This window comes from Magnolia sinica, chromosome 2 (genome assembly GCF_029962835.1).
Source record: "Magnolia sinica isolate HGM2019 chromosome 2, MsV1, whole genome shotgun sequence".
Lineage (NCBI taxonomy): Eukaryota > Viridiplantae > Streptophyta > Magnoliopsida > Magnoliales > Magnoliaceae > Magnolia > Magnolia sinica.
The window spans coordinates 94,657,083-94,673,660 of NC_080574.1; the positions used below are offsets into that span (position 1 = coordinate 94,657,083).

General features: G+C 43.1%; 1 protein-coding gene across 3 annotated transcripts in view; it reads right to left on the minus strand.

The window, feature by feature from the left end:
* LOC131237277 (transcription factor bHLH121) overlaps positions 1–16,578 on the minus strand; it is a 73,023-nt gene that overhangs the window by 1,865 nt on the left and 54,580 nt on the right. The gene's annotated exons all lie outside the window — the stretch shown is intronic.

Genomic DNA, 16,578 nt, shown 5'->3' on the forward strand with positions numbered 1-16,578 from the left:
CATATTCACTCTAGTCCACATGGTAGTCAAATTCACTCTGGTCCACATGGAGAGAATAAAAGACATGTCGACCAGAAACCAACAGGCAAATAACCCCTAGTTTTCAGTTGATAACAAAAATCCCCTCCATGTAGCCATGGTAGAAATATAGAATCTATATGAACTAAAGACGTCCCCTCACTTTGGCTGAAGGCATGCGATCCACCTCAAAAGTGAGAGTCATCCTCCATTTCAGAGGCCGCTAGTAGGCCATACGGCATGGATAAGAAGAGGAAGAACTAGTAAAGCAAGTGGTGAAGGTAGAAAGACAGGAACGACAAGAAAACTCAACACTGTTGTTTTTATTTCAAGTCGAAAGGGGCTTGGTGCATTTATATATAATCACCGTCAACCATTAAGCCTGCTAAGACTCACGAGGTAACTCGTTGCTACCGCTGCCTCCTGTAGTTTGAGTTATCTAAAAATTTCAGTCATTACACCTCAGGTCTTGGTCGCATAAGCAGGATGGAGATATGTAGGTTGGTCCTCCTGGCCAGGAGAACAAGGTATGTAAACAGAAGGTTCACTAGTGAAGTCTTTTGAAAGCACCTGATGCCGTTAGAGGATGGTGTATCAATGTATATGAAGGGACTTCAACACTCCCCCACATGTGCAGGTAGAACTCCACATGGAAATATACTGGGCAAGGGTGGAGGGACACTCAAAACTCACACCATAAACAGCCCCCCGTGAGAGAATATATTAGGGAGGCATATTTGCTACTCTCGGGATTCGAACACAAGACCTTCCTATCTGATACTATGTCAAACAACCACTTTCTCTAAAAGCTCGAGCTGTTAGAGGATAGTGTATCAATGTATATCAAAGGACTTTAATAGGCCCCACATTGATTTGGAGGCTTTTTTTTTGTTTTTTCTGATTTTTCTTTTTCTTTCACAAAAGAGTTATACGTATCACATGTATCGACGATATCTGGCACTTTTATACTGCGATATTTTGGAAATACTGTGGTGTATTGATATATCATAGATACATTGCAATATCATGCGATATTTTGGGCGATACTATCGTTATTTAAATCACTGGTTGAGGAAACATGAGAAACTATTTGCAACGAATGGGAAAGGAAAAGAAAAGAAAAGAAAAGAAAAAAAAAATGCAACGATCAACAGGTTAGGATTCCTCACTTAAAATGGAATTCAAGAGAAACCAGACAGATCAACTGTTTGGGATTGCCTAGTGAAAACAAAATTCAAGAATAAGAGCAAGCTAAATGGGTATGTGACTTGAGATATCTATTTGTGCATTTGGTGGACCCCATCTTGAAGATGCCCATATAAAAAAGTAGACCATTGTATACTCATCAAGTGGGCCACATGTACGTTGAATGTGAACTGCTGGCAATTGTTTTTAAACCATCCATTCTTTTTGTACAAGGGTGGCCCACTTGATGACTCAACCACACATTGTATCCTCTGCTCACCTTATTCACCATATAGATGTCTTACAACGATTGAGGGATTGACATATTTGCAGCTGTGTAATGGTGTGTGCAGTTAAGGTAAGTTGTGAGGCAAGTTCCAAAATGTCTTTTGCACTCCAATAGCCTAATTTACTGCTCTAAGGCTCCAATCAGTTTCTTCTTCTACTACATCTATAAGAGTGCTCTTAGCAAATTACTTTACCCTTAAAATCTTACTCTTAGCAAATTACTTTACCCAATCTTAAGGTAAGATCATTTCAAAGGGCATCTTAGATTCTTAGTACTTTCACAAGATCAGTTTAGGAGAAAAGGACAAATGAATGAAATAGATAAAGGACAGAATTACTTGCCTTCTCTTTGATCGGTTCGGTTTATTTGTTCTAGTCACGGCAATCATTGTATTTAGATCCAAAAATGCCTTTACAGAAGGCTTTTATTAAGGGTTTTATGATCTGGGGAAAGTATATTCCAGGCTGTGACATACCAGAAGTCTTTAAGTACAACCCTTAAACCCTTGATTAAAAAGGAAAACTAAGGAGAGTAGATTGTATGAGGCAAAAGTAAATGATGCATGGTTTTATACTAATCTAATGTCCTTTGTCTTGGAGTGTCTCGAGCATCGATAAGAATAGCAATCAAGAGCCTCAGAAACTTGATAGCCATTTGGCGTCACGTTTCTAATATAGTTGTTGGGCATTTAGCCATTCCATATAGCCAGCTGGGCATTGGGATATTAGCATAAGCTGCAACTTAGGTATCCAAAGTGGCACGGGCTTTACATACAATCTAGCCAACAAAGCATCAAATAGCCATATGCCCTTTGTAGCGTATTGATGAAGACATCCGAGCTCCTTTTAGAGGTTATCAGAGACGGATGAGAGCTACCCTAGTTTCGTTATGGTTAGATGATCATTACATGGGGCCCAGTAGGCCCAATTTAAGTTCCTGGCCTCGTTGAAGACCCTACATGCATGATCGTGCATTTTTGAAGACCCTACACTAGGAAGATGCATGTAGGTTGCGTAGTTAGGAGTGTTGGACTGTTGAATTTTGCACGTGGATCGCTAGATCATGACCATGGATCATCTTCATCGTGGACCATTGGACACGATGGAGCCATTGGGATGGCATAGATTAGTCTTTTTATTAATTTATTTTAGGTATTTGTATTTATTTTATAATTTAGTTGAAATAAGGGTGGTTTAGACATTTTCTATGCAATAAGGGTATTTTTATAAAAACATCCTAAAAAGACTATTAAAGGGTTGGGCGTGTGAAGCACCAAGGAAGATGGAAAATAAAATTTTCTTTATCGCTTTGAGCAAAGAAAAGTCCCCTGTAATTAGAGTTTGGTGTGAGGCCATGGAGTGATTCCAACTATACTCTCTTTTTTCTTCTCTTCAAGGTATTTTTTTCACTTTTTTCTTCTCTCTATTTTCTTTCTTTTTCTTTTGTTTTCTTCCAAATCCCATCCCCACCATCCCATAAACCCTCTAGACTTGTCCGTACGACCATACAGCCAGCCCCATTCCCCCCTTCTTTCCCTTCTTTTTTTGTCCTTGATCCTTCCCCTTTAAAACCCCATAACACTAAACCTAAAACCCTAACCCTAGAACATAGAATTCCAAACCCTAATCTACCAAATTCCGTAAACCTTCAATCTCCAAACCCTAGCAAAGCACAAGTGAATCCTCATATTTAGATCAAATCCTATGATAGATGGAAGTTCTACCTTACCTTAGGCCATTTTCAATTGATAATCTTAAGATCCATCTACGGGATTGTGATGTGGCCTTATATTTGAGCGTAGTTGACTAATTGATTTCTTTCGATTTGTGATGGATTGGCAATATTTTATATTTTGATTTACTCTAATAATTTGTTTATTAATTCATTCGCATCACTATAGTTTAGACTATCCGTCCTACATCAAATTTCGATATCAGAGCCTAGGGTTTAGCATAGGGTTAGCACTCTCCATTCTCATCAAATTGCATCTAGAGTCCTTAGTTCTTAGGTTCCTCATTACATCCTAGATTTATGCGCACTCGTACTAGTTGTGGTTTTGGCCTTACACCACACAATGAGTTCGGAACAGCTTACCGAGGTTATTAAATGCCATGGATAACCATCTTGCGGCCCTTGAGGCCCAAGGTAGGACCACCAACAATCAATTGGCAACAACTAACATTCGTATGATCCAGTTAGAAGCTTCCCTCTAGGCAAACCCCGACAATGGAGAAGATGATCAATCTTAAGCGGGAGGTGAAGTTGGAGGATGTGGGAGAGGTCATGACCGAGGTAATCACTATGGTGGGGTGCGTACCTAGCTACCCCTTGGAGAGTATCAAGACCACATGATCCTGATGGGCGAGTAATGAAGAGTATGAAGATTGAGGCCCTAAGTTATGATGGTCGCTTGGACCCCAAGGCCTTCATCAATTGGCTCTCGGACATGAATCATTATTTCAAGTTGTACGATATGTCCGATCATCGTCGGGTGAGATTCGTCAAGATGAAGTTGGTGGGCCAAGCCAAGTTGTTTTGGACGAATGTCGAGCGGAAGGTGGAGAGGTCTGGAGATGTCCCGGTCTCACTGTGGGCTAATATGAAAGAGATCTTGCAAGAAAAGCATATTCTACTCTCTTACTGCTAGAAGCTTTTGGATCAGTGGCAATCCCTTCGGCAGGGATCAATGCCCGTGGCTAATTACATCGCCAAGTTTGATGAATATATGATACATTGTAACATTGAGGATCCATTAGTGACCCTTTTCTGTTTTAGAATGGGCCTCTGATCCGAGCTTCGGCGTAAGCTCATTCCTCTCAACATCAACACCCTAAAGCATGCTTATCAAGTGGTGCAAGAACTTGAGCAGTATTTAAAACCGCAATTCGAGAGGCGATTCAACTCTCGTAAATCCAATGTCAAGACCACTCCCCAAGGAGCTAAGCCTAGTTTTGGGAGTCAATCTAGATCCCCTATTAGTACTCAATCAACAATAAGGATGTGAAGAATAAAGGTCTAAGGAGTACCAACTTGAGGGGAGGTGAAGAGCAAAATAAGACACTCGTAATTGGCAAGTTTGATGAGAATGCGAATGATCAGGGCGATTGCCAAAAAGAAGAATATTAGCCCGAATTCAATGCTAGTGATAAAGAAGATGGAGTTGAGATCGTGCTACTTGCAATTTTCAAATGCGCCTTAGCCCAAGCCAAAGAGAGTGATGCTTGGCACATGAATTTAATTTTCCACACTTACGTTAAGTGTAATGACAAAAATTGCAAGGTGATAATTGATAGTGGTAGTTGCACAAACGTGATCTCCACTAGCACTATATCTTGTTTGGGTTTGAAACTCGTTTCTCACCCTCAACTCTATTGAGTTGCATGGGTTGACATATCCTCAATACCAATTTCTCAGTGGTGTCTTATTCCCATTTAGTTTGCTTCCTATAAAGACACACTATAGTGTGATGTTTTGTCTATGGATGTATGCCACATCATCTTGGGTAGACTGTATGATTGTGATGTGATATCATTTGGCCGTTCAAATAGGTTTTCATTTATGTATGAAGGTAAGAGAATAAAGTTAAATTCTCTTCCACCCAAAAGTACTCCAGAGAAGGAGGACGTCAAGAACGGTGATCCAAAAAATGTGAAGAAGTCTCAGCCTAAGTCTCTCCACATCATAAATGTCAAAGAGTTTGAAAGGGAAACTAAGGATGATTTGATGATGTATGCTCTCGTGGCAAGAGAGGTCACGCCCGATGACGTAGGACAACTAACCACTTGCTCTAAAAGCTCGAACTGATAGATCATGGTGAATCAACCCCTTTATCTCATAGCCCAAGCCCCACTTCCCATGGGTTAGGTCTTTGGCCAAACTCCCCTCGTTGGCCCCACATCACATGGGTTCCGCCTCATACGGGCTGCCCACCCCAAGTGTGCTCCTGCATCCCACGGGCCACCCCATTCAAGCCTAATGTGAAAATGCCCATGCATTACCCGAGGTTAGCGTAGAGTTGTTACCTAAAGTGATTCCAGTGTTGGAGGAGTTTGGCGATGTTTTCCCTGAGGACCTACCGGATGAGCTTCCACCCATGCGGGACATTCAGTATGCCATAGATATTGTCCCCGGGTCGACTCTACCAAACCTTCCTCACTACCAAATGAACTCCATAGAGCATGCAGAGTTGAAGAAGCAAGTAGATGAACATCTTTAAAAAGGGTTCATTCAGGAGAGTTTGAGTCCATGTGTCGAGCCAGCCCTCCTCACACCTAAGAAAGATGGCACTTGGCGCATGTGTGTGGGCAATTGGGCCATCACCAAGAGCACGGTGAAGTATCGATTTCCTATACCACGTCCTAATGACATGTTAGATATGATGGCTAGTGTCATGATCTTTTCCAAGATTGACCTTAAAAATGTGTATCATTAGATACAGATTCGCCCAAGAGATGAATAGAAGATTGCCTTCAAGATGAAGGATGGGTTATATGAATGGCTAATGATGCCTTTTGGCTTGACCAACACTCCGAGTACGTTCATGAGAGTATGACCCAAGTGTTGAGGCCCTTAATGAGTGAGTTACTGGTGGTATATTTCGACGACATCCTTATTCATAGTGCCTCCAAGAAACAACACCTCCACCATTTGAGGCAAATTTGCAGGATCCTTAGAACGAAGAAGTTATATGCCAACCTAAAAAAGTGTTCTTACATATCTGATAACGTTATCTTCTTAGGCTACATTGTTTTATCTGAGGGCATGTCAATGGATCTCGAGAAAATCATGGTTATAGTAAATTGGCCTGAACCACAAAACATTCATGAGGTGCGTAGCTTCCATGGTTTAGTTCTATTATGGCTCCCATCACGGATTGCATTAAGAAGGGCGAGTTCAAATGGACTAACGCGGCTCCAAAGTGTTCAAAGAGATTAAGAGCAAGATTATTAAGGCTCCTATCATGCCCCTTCCTGACTTTTCTATAGTCTTCGTGGTTGTGTGTAATACACTTGGAGTAGGTATAGGTAGAGTGCTTAGCCAAGAAAGGCACCCTGTTACCTATTTCAGTGAGAAGTTGAATGAGGCGAAGCAACAATACTCTACCCATGACAAGGAATTCTACGCAGTAGTCCAATCCTTGCAACATTACCTACTACCGCAAGAGTTCGTTTTGTTTTCCAATCATGAGGCTTTGCAATACCTTAACACCCAAAAGAAATTAAACCCTAGGCATGCCAAGTGGGTTAAGTTTCTCCAGGAGTACACCTTTGTTCTGAAATACAAGGCTGAGGTCGAGAACAAACCTGCCGATGCCCTTAATCGTCGAGTGGCATTACTCTAATCTATAAGCATGGAAGTCCTTGGGTTAGAACAATTGAAGTGAGAAAATTCTGCGTGCCCAAATTTTGAGAAAATGTACACATCACTTTTGGATGATTAATCAAGGAGTGATAGTGGATTTGTCTTAATCGATGAGTTTTTATTTAAAGGTGACAAACACTGCATTCCCCACACCTCCCTACAGGATTTTCTAGTTTGGGAGCTTCATGTTAGAGGAGTAACTGGTCATTTTTTTAGAGACAAGACTATTGCCCTTGTCGAGGATAGATTTTATTAGACCAATCTCAAGCGAGATGTTGCCAAAATTATTGAGCAATGTAGGACCTGTTAGTTGGCAAAACAGAAAAGGCAAAACACTGGATTATATATGCCTTTGCCAATGCCACACACTCCGTGGCAAGATATTAGTATTGATGCAGGATGGTCTAAACTAGAATGCATGTGTAAGCACAAAAATTATCCAGCGAAATAAAATAAGCAAATCAATTGAAATATTCAACATTCCACATCATAGTAAAGATAATAATAAAGGAAACATGCAATGGTTGAAGACCATCATTACAATCCTACAGTACCGTATTCAAATCATGCATGGATTGGATCCGATGAGGGATGGGACTTCCCGATCTTGCATGGTTTCAATGCAGTTTTTCTAGTCCAAGAAATCAAAGGATTTCTGGAATTGGGAATGTTGGAAAATCTAAAAGACTGTTGGGATCAATTCTTAGATTTTCAGGGTGAGGGGGCTTCAAAGAATCTAATTGTAAACAGTAGCAATAAAAAAAAAAATATTAGACATACAAAGAGAAGAAGAAGGTTGGAGAGTTAGAGATAGAATTCAGAACAAGAGAAGAGATTAGGGGAAGAGAAGAAATTGCCACAGAGAAATGAGGAGGCACCAAGCTTTCATTAAGAAAAACATTATCCCATTTAGGATAGAAAACACCCTATTTATAAAATTCGGATAAAAATGACTAAACTACCCCTATAACAAAAAAAAAAAAAAATGTTCCTCCATATGGTCTTTTAACTCATCCTACACGTGTGTCCTCCTAATGTGAAGCCTTCGATTAATCCAAGGACGTGTAAGGTCTTCAAAATCCTCCTTGGTTGTGCCACAAACCATCATTGAGCCATAAAGATGTATTCGTCAGCCGCCTTCGTCTTTGATAAACTTTAAAGGGTTCGATGTCCTCATCAACTGCCCTTGGGTGAGAAGAACTCGGCTCCGACGAGTTAAGACTTTTGTGCATCTTGAGAAGGTCCGAATCAATCCGCTGCAGTTCTACTTGGAACCGGATGGTGGCTTGTTCTTCCATTTGACAAGGTACCTTTAGAAGCCCCCATCCTCATCCATTATCCCTTCGATCTCTTCCATACGGTCAATTAATGGGAGAAGTGGTGAAGTGGGTTAAGAAATAAAGTCAAAAAGTAGCCAAGGGTGAGAAGAAGAAACAATGGAAGGGTTAGGACAGAGGACTAGATCTTCCACATTGATCGTCAGACTTATTCCCATTTCGGGTAGAAGGTCTACCTTGTACATAATAGACCCAATTTTACACAATACTTTGAACAGTCCAGTACATTGAGCTAGTAATTTCTTAGCGGAACCCTAAAGAAACCGCTCTGGTCTAATCCTAACCATTACATAATCCCTTTCATTAAATTTTGTCCACCTACGATGTTGGTCAACTAAACAGTTATAATTATCATTACTTGCATTTATTTGTTGTCTAACATGTGCATGCAAGTCATGAATGTGTCGTGCAAATGCATCGGCTAACTCAAAATATCTTTGGGTAACTAACATGGGTAACAAGTCTATGGGTATCCTAGGTTTGTACCCACTAACAATTTCAAATAGACTCAACCTTGTAGATCTATTGTAAGACCTGTGTCCTAGTCTGTACCGTTCCATTAGCTTCCGCGATCCTTCCGGTCGAATTCCGACAACCTTCGCACCGTATCCGACGATTGCGGGCAATCCTAAACCAAGTCCCGCATACCGAAGTCGGCTCGAACCGAAACTTGTATCATAGCGACCGCACCGTCGCCGCGGTTTCAACGCCGTAACTTGCGCACCGAACCGATACCCAGACCAGGAGATGTGGACCTGCGTTCATTCCGAAGAAACGCCGCGCGTTGCGAATTACAAGGGAATCTCTACCACATGTCCCATCAATCAATCAATCAATCAATCAAGTACACTCCATACCTCAAGTACAAGTCAAGTACATGCAACCCATTTCTCTCTTTTCCATAAGTCAACTCTCTCTCTCCCTACCCATCCCTCTTTTACCAATTTTCAAACCAAACCATACTTCTCATCACCTCTCCTTACATCACCCATCACTCCATCACCTCTTATCACCCATCACTTCTCTCTCTCTCTCTCTCATTTCTCAAATCTCCCAATCAACAAAAAATTTCACACGTCCAACCCTCTCTCCCAAACCACAAGTGTGGTCCACCTTCTCATCTTCCATCTACACCCTCTCATCTTTCATCCACACCATCAATCTCCCATCAACCTCCATCAAAAGGCAAGCTAAGGAGCATTGGAGTCTAAGGGACCAAGAAGAAGGAAGATAAGGTGGGTGATTTACCGTTATTTTCGATTTTAGGGCCCACTTGTTGGTGGGACCCATTTTGATGTATGTGATTTAAGCAAGAGGGGCCCATAGTGGCGGGGTCCCTCTATCTCACCGTATATCTCTCTCTCTCTCTCTCTCTCTCTCTCTCTCTCTCTCTCTCTCTCTCTCTCTCTCTCTTTGTGATGGTGTGGATCCCACCAATGTGTTATATCTACCCCGTCCATCTACATCAGACGGTGTGGCCCACCCTATTGCAGGTGATGATCCACACCATCCACTGTTTGGATGGGCCCAATACATCCTTCTTTCTATATGTTATATTTTATATAATATATATATAATATAATATGTATTGTATATATATAATATAAGATATTATATATATATATATATATATATATATATATATATGTTGGTGGGCCACGTCCACATGGGACCCACCACAATGATGTGTTTATGTATGTCGTCCAGTGTCCCTGGATGCTAGACGTTGGCGAACAGTGAAGTGTAAACTGACATGGGAGTGTACTAACGAGCTAGCCAAAAGAGAAGGGAGTGGTGGGCCACTCATGCAGGCCCCACCTTGATGTTTTTATATAATCCAAGCCGACCATCCTATTTCCCAGATCATTTTAGGCGTTGAGACGAAAAATGATCTCAATCCGAATTTATAATGGGTCGTAGCATAGCAAACAAGTTTCTTACCATTAAAATACCTCCCTGATGCTCCTGTATAGCAAAAACCACCCAATATTGGACTCAATGGGATTGTATCGAGCCACAGGGACCAATGGCTGGGATGGATTCGTCTGTGGTGGGCCCCATCTATCAAAAACCATCAGATCTTTGGTTTTTCAAAAAAAAAAAAAAAAAAATGGAATAGAAGGCAGCAGCATCTGCTGCTGCCGTTGTCAATGGGCGGGGGGACGGACTAGCTGGGCCTCACGGCCCTAGCTGTGCGCCCCACTGTGATGCATTTCGAACATCCACACCATGCACTTGTAGGGTCCCCTCAGACTAGGTGCCCACCCCAAAAATCAGCCTTATACGGAACTCAGGTGGGCCACATCATTTAAAATCATGCGAAGACATGTCAAAACATATAAAATCACTTGGTGGGGCCTACCTGAGTTTTGGATGTTGCTGAAACTTGGTCTGGACCGTCAGCCAGGTGGGACTCACATAATGGGTGGGCTAGATTTGTGAACCACGTTTCGGTGGGCCCCATGCCCACCCCCAGGTCCAATTGACCTTATAAACAGGTTGGACGGCATATAAATATCACGGTGGGCTCCTGCCCACGTGACCAGTCAACAGATTGGTGGCAAATAAATATTTCAGTGGGCCCTACCCCCCCGGTCCACGTGGCCTTGTGAACGGGTTGGATGTAAATAAATGTTATGGTGGGCCCTGGTCCACATGACCTTATGTACAGGTTGGATGTAAATAAATATTACAAGTGGGCCCAGGTGGGTGGAAAATAAATATTACAGTGGGCCCTACCTTGGTCCACGTGGCCTTATGAATAGTTGGGTGGAAAATAAACATTATGGTAGGCCCCACATGGGACCCACTTATGTATGTATTGTAAACCACACCCTCCATTAGAGTGGGCTCCATCATGATGCATGTGTTTCATCCAACTGTCCAATCATTTTTGGAGATAATTTAAGGCTCATTGTTGAGGCCCATCTTGATGTATTGGTGGTCCTTGTTGAGGCCTACCTTGACTTGTATAAGGCCTATCTTATGAGGCCCATTGTGAAGTATGTAAGGCTCGTGTGATTAGGCCCAGCTTGATGTATTTGTGGCCTGCCCACTAAGGCCCACTTGAGATATATGAGCCCATGGTTTGAGGCCCATTTGATGTATTTGGGCCCTTGGGTTGAGGCCCAACAAGATTTATATAAAGCCCATTACAACGTGATTCTACCATGATTCATGTCTTGACTATTGTAGTGGGCTATGCCTTGGGAACAATGTTGGTTTGATGTCCACATTGCAAGTACAATGTTGGTTAAATGTCCGCATTGTCACTCTCCCTAAGGCCCACTGATAGGCTCATACTTGTAGTAAGTAGGCCGTCTAGGCCTATTTCCGTTATACACAGAGCCCATCTCTTTATACATGTTTAGTATAGATCCATGATTCACGATCATTCACATCATATGTATGCCTGATGTGAGGAGTGACCGATCATAGCATATGCCTTCGGGTGGACTGTTTATGGGCTCCCTGATAGGCGAAGTTGCCCCATATAAGTGCATGGTACACGCAGGACTGCTGCATGACTGATAGTGTTACTCATGCACTTGCATTTGTGTGATTGTAGTTACTGTATGCCCTAGCGACATCAGGGCCATAGCCTCCACAAACACATCGTGGATGGCAGGATTAGATACCGGAAATATTTGGTTCTAGCATACGGGCGCCATAGATGTCCCTGGGTGAAAATCCCTAAACCCGATGGTACCAGAGGATGACTCCAACGTCGAGACCGAGTGGATACACGAGCACGCGAGGGCCGTATACCAGTAGGCCACATCTCCCACTGTGTTGTGGTCGGTTGGAAAGGGGTGTGACCTTACCCGCCTGAGTGAGGGGGTAATTTCTAGGTTGAGTTTAACCAGCTTGAGGAATCGGTCCGCTATCGACGAGCCCGGCCCGATATTGGCAGGCAGATAGTGAGGTCTCTTCCACCCTCCCAGTTGTGCGTCCGGATAGGGGCGGCAAGCTGGCGTAGAGTGTACTTGACCCCGGTGATTATCCATACTGAGAACCGCACTGATTTAATGCCCTAGTGAGGAGCTGCATTGATATGTGGATGAGGATTGACATGCTTGACTTGCACTCTGCATCGCATGGCTTTGATGTGGCCGATCGCATTCATGTTTTGCACCGCATGGCCTTGGTATGGCTGATTGCATACATGTATCCATCAGCATGATCCCGCATTTCTCTGACCTTGCATCCTGAGCACGCTCATATTACGCACACACTTACACCACCCTCTAAGCTTTCTATAAGCTTATGCACGATTGATGCGTGCAGGTGACGCCAGGTCCCAGCCGTAGCATAGCAGCAGCAGGAGTGTGTGGTCGAGCCTTTGGAGTTTTGTTATTCGCATTATCTTGTATTTCCCTTCAGACGCATTGTACTTAAAATTTTTGATCAAAGTGGATTTTGTGATGGTGTTCTTGTGGTTATTGTTCGTGGGTTATGCTTTGGTTATGCTCATTACAGTTAAACTGATGATTTGAAATCCTCCTTGTAGCATCCCAGGATCGGAACCTGGTGTATGGATGCCGGGAGCCAAGAATGGGGTACTACGGAGGCTGTCGGCGCCAGATTCGGCGATCAGGAATTTTGTGAGCCCGGTTTCCGAGTTTGGGGCGTGACATCTATTGACTGAACTGTTGTAAGCGAACTCGGCTATAGGTAGAATCAAAATCCCAAGTTTTCACATGTTCACCCACTAAGCATCGTAAGAGATTTCCAAGGCTGCAATTGACCACCTCAGTTTGGCCATCAGTTTAGGGGTGGTATGTAGTAGAAAACTGCAAATGTGTTCCCGTCATGTGCCATAGTATCTTCCAAAAATAGCTAATAAATCTGACATCACCGTCAGACACTATGGTCTTAGGTAAACCATGGAGACGGACAATACCATTGAAAAAGACCTTAGCAATATCAGAAGCATCTGAAGTTTTAGAACATAGGATGAAATGCGTCATCTTAGAGAAGCGGTCCACAACAACAAAAATGGAATCGTGCTTTTTAATCGTCTTGGGAAGCCCAAGCACGAAATCCATGTTAATGTCTTGCCACGGAGCATGTGGCATAGGTAATGGCGTATATAATCCAGAATTTTTCTTTTAATGTTTCGTCATCTAACACGTTCTACACTACCCTAAAATTTTGGCGACATCTCGCTTGAGACTTGGCCAGCAGAAACGATCCTCCACGAGGGCAAGTCTTATTACGGCCCAAGTGGCCAGCTATCCCTCCCGAATAAAGCTCCCAGACGAGGAATTCACGGAGAAACATATGGGGAATACATAAACGATTTCCTTTAAAAAGGAATCCATCTCTCAACACGAAATCCCTTGCGCTTTGCTGATCACTCGAGAGTGACGTATAGGTACCCCCAAAATCTAGACATGTGGGGTACTCGTCTCTCAGTTGCTCAAAGCCGACAACTCCTATACTCAAAGAATTGAGCAATGCCACTTTATGGCTAAGGGCATCAACTGGTTTATTCTTTACTCTAGCCTTGTGTTTCAAGACAAACGAATACTCTTGAAGGAACACAACCACTTAGCATGCCTTAGGTTAAGTTTCTTCTGAGAGTGAAGATAACCTAAGGCATCATAATCAGATAATAAGACAAATTCCTGCAGTAAGAGGTAGTGGCACCAACGTCTCAAAGACTGCACTACCATATAGAACTCCTTCTCATAGGTAGAGTATCTTTGTTTTACCTCATTCAGTTTCTCACTGAAATAGGCAACAGGATGACCCTCTTGACTCAGGACTCCACCTAAACCAACACCAAACGCATCTCACACAACTTTAAAGACTTTAGAAAAGTCAAGAAGGCGCATGACAGGAGCTTCGACTATCTTGCCCTTAATTTCTTTGAAAGTCCTAGCTGTAACTTTCGACCACACGAATTCTCCCTTCTTTATACACTCTGTAATGGGAGCCATAATTGTGCTAAAACTCCTAATGAACCGACGATATAATGTGGCTAAGCCATGGAAGCTTCGCACCTCATGGATGTTCCTCGGTTCAGGCCAATCAACTATGGCTTTGACTTTCTCTGGGTCTGCATGCATCCTTTCTGCTGACACTATAAACCCTAAGAACACAACCTGATCGAACACTTCTTAAGATTAACGTATAATTTATCCGCCCTAAGGATGCTACAGACCAACTTTAAATGTTCAAGGTGCGATTCTCTAGTGGTGCTATAGATCAGGATATCGTCAAAGTACACCACTAAGAATTTCCCCATGAACGGTCTCAAGACCTAGGTCATCACCCACATGAAAGTGCTAGGTGCATTAGTCAAGCCAAAAGTCATGACCAACCACTCACATAGCCCATCATTCGTCTTGAAGGTTGTCTTCCATTCATCACCAGGGCATATATGGATTTGGTGATATCCACTCCTGAGATCTATTTTGGAGAAAATGGTGGACTTAGCTATCATGTCTAACATGTCATCAAGCCTGGGTATGGGAAACCTATACTTGACCGTGATTTTGTTGATGGCTCTACTGTCCACACACATGCGCCAAGTGCCGTCTTTCTTAGGTGTCAGTAAAGCGGGACGGCGCACGGGCTCATGCTCTCCTAGATGAAACCCTTTTGTAGGAGCTCATCTACCTGCTTCTTCAACTCTGCATGCTCTGCAAGGTTCATCCTATAGTGAGGAAGGTTTGGTAGAATCGACCCAAGGACAAGATCAATGACATACTGGATGTCCCTCATGGGTGGCAACTCATCAGGCAAATCTTCAGGGAATACATCTCTGTACCCCTCTAAGACCGGGGCTACCTAGTAAGGTAACTCTACTGGTACCTCTGGTGTAGCCTCTACCCACTAATGCATACACTGTCGAATCCTGCTCAATCTCTCTTTCAAACTCTTCAGGTGTGAAGATGTGGAGAGACTTGGGTGTGGATTTCCTCACTTCTTTAGGCTCACTAGCCTTCTCACCTTTCTTCTATGCAGTGTTTTGTGGTGGCATAGGATTAATTTTAATCTTCTTGCCGTTATGCATGAAGGTACACATTAAAACGGCTGTAGATCGTGATGTCATTATCAAATAGCCATGGTCTGCCTAGGATAATGTGACCTACATCCATGGGCAACACATCACACCACAGGGACTCCTTATAAGATTCAAACTCGACGGGTACAAGACATTGATGGGTGACAGGAAGGAAAGTCTTGTCTAACCATAAGACTTTGTACGGGTCAGGATGAGGGGGAGCCTCTAACTTTTGACGGCCTAAGGTGCTAGTGGAATTACATTCTGGCAACTCCCACTGTCCACTATCACCTTACGATTTTTCTCACCACACTTGGCGATCGTGTAGAAGATAGTGTTGCGACGGCAATCAACGCTATTTCTAGTCTAGGCTAGCACACACCTGACAACTGCTAGTGTGGCATCATCACCCACCTCATCCTCATCACTCAATGATCCTAGAGGCATATTCTTCAACTTCAAAGTCGCCCTGAACATACTCGATGTCCTAGGAAACGCCTATGACTAAGGCTTTTACTTTGCTCTTAGTGGGACACTGATTTACAAAATGGTCAATACCCCTACATTCGTAGCATCGCACATTCTATCCTTCACCTGGACCAGCACCAAGGACGCCTTTTCCCTTGTCATCCCTAGGCCTAGGCGGAACATTCGCCTGCATCCTGGGTTGAGTACCAATGCTGGGTATAGTTCCCTAAGAACCAGTCCTAACATTAGTCTCGGGAATCGAACTGTCTTGTGACAGGATTCTTTAGATATTGCTCTAATTCCTGCACCAATTGGTACATCTTGTCCAAATCTGTCACGGGACGAGTCCAAAGCTCACGCTAAAGATCCGATCGAAGGCCCGTCTTGAAACGCATGAGCGTTACTAGAGGGTCTTCCTCAATATCACACCACATCATGAATTCCTCAAATTTTGCAATGTATTCCGTGACAGGCATGGATCCTTGGCGTAAAGATTGTTATTGTTCTAGGAGCTTATGTCGATAAGAGAGAGGGAGGTACTTCTCTCTTAGCATAACTTTCATCTCGCTCCATTGGGTAATGGGAGCTCCTCCCACTCGTTCAATCATACGCTCTGTATTGGTCCAATACATCTTCGCTTGCCCTCCAAGCTTCATTTTAGCAAATCGCACTTGCCGGTTCTTTGACATCTCATGCCACTCAAAATAGTGGTCCATGTCAGCTAACCAATCAAGGAATGCCTTGTGGTCAAAGTGACTATCAAAGCTCGGGGCATCAATCCCGACATTCTTTATGGCCCTCTTGTCAGGATCAAAGCCGTCTTGATATACCCGTTCTCTACCCACATGCCCACCAATGGTGGGGATTTATCTAAGGGCTGTCTCCTCACCAACAGCACCTACCAG